A 1,137-nucleotide genomic window follows, 5' to 3' on the forward strand; every position below is an offset into this window, starting at 1 on the left:
CGTGCCATATCCGGGAAGAAATGAAACACACACTGACTCAAGCGACCATGACGCAGTATGCGCGTCACTCGGATATGCTACGAGAGACCAAATGACGCGTATACTGCGTCACCGTGCTGAAGAGGTTAATTACAGTAGTCAATAATGGCCGAATCAATCCCTTGAGCCTCTTAACTCATTCACCAGAATACAATAATGGGCGTTAGGCTTGTTTGGATGTTACACGGGTTTACAGTCCTTCACCTAGCGAGGGTGATATTTTTTTTTTTTTTTTTTTACGTCGCTGCCTGTTGCGCCGGTAGGCATCTTCCTGGTGGGGCCTGATGGTCGGCCCAAGGCTTCTTCCAGGTGGGGCCTGATGGTTGGCCCAGCCCGTTCTGGCGCAGGCGAGTGTTTATAGTGGCGCCATCTTGCATTGGCTCATGCTGCCCCCCGGAACTCGTTCTTGATTCGCTTGGACGGCTTCCTCTAGAGTCCGGGTTGATGGGTGGTCTTCAGGACAGCATGTGGGTAGTTTTAAGCCACTCGGCGGTGGCTGAAAAATCCGAGTGGTAGCGTGGGGATTCGAACCCGCGTCGTCCATCACGCGGTGAATGTGGGCCCAGTACTCTACCAATTCGGCCACCGCCTACCACAAACGTGGCACGAAAAACAGTTCACTGGTGCTCACATGGGCATAAACAATCTTCTTACATTCTCCTATATCCTCAGTAAAATATAGCCTAACCGGCAGACAAAGGGGACGAACCAGGTGGTTACATCCTCGTTAAAGAGAAATACTGCACAGCCCTGCTACTCCGTGGACTAAACACCCTATGTAGTCAATACGTGTATCATACCGAACACACCCGAGACACGCACGTGACAGACCCTTTATCTCCACTCACTTCCCTGTCCGGGGGAAGAGCCAAGGCGTGTCTGTTAGTGTTTGCACCGCACAAATACAATAATGAGAAAATATATCTATAATATGAACAGGAATTACTTCACCTCAGAGCGACGCACCTGTCCGGGGGAAGAGCCAAGGCGTGTCTGTTGGTGTTTGCACCGCACAAATACAATAATGATAAAATATATCTATAATATGAACAGGAATTACTTCACCTCAGAGAGACGCACCTGTCCGGGGGAAGAGCC

General features: G+C 50.0%; 1 long non-coding RNA gene across 1 annotated transcript in view; it reads right to left on the minus strand.

The window, feature by feature from the left end:
- Window positions 1-514: 514 nt before the first annotated feature.
- The window catches only part of LOC126989911 (uncharacterized), a 4,780-nt gene continuing 4,157 nt past the window's right edge, over window positions 515-1,137 (minus strand). The window contains exons 2-3 of the long non-coding RNA XR_007743855.1: window positions 1,105-1,119; window positions 515-990 (exon numbers count right to left, since the gene is read on the minus strand). This is a non-coding gene — a long non-coding RNA (uncharacterized LOC126989911). The remainder of the gene's footprint in view (window positions 991-1,104; window positions 1,120-1,137) is intronic.

This window comes from Eriocheir sinensis, unplaced genomic scaffold, assembly GCF_024679095.1.
Source record: "Eriocheir sinensis breed Jianghai 21 unplaced genomic scaffold, ASM2467909v1 Scaffold1374, whole genome shotgun sequence".
Classification (NCBI taxonomy): Eukaryota; Metazoa; Arthropoda; class Malacostraca; order Decapoda; family Varunidae; genus Eriocheir; species Eriocheir sinensis.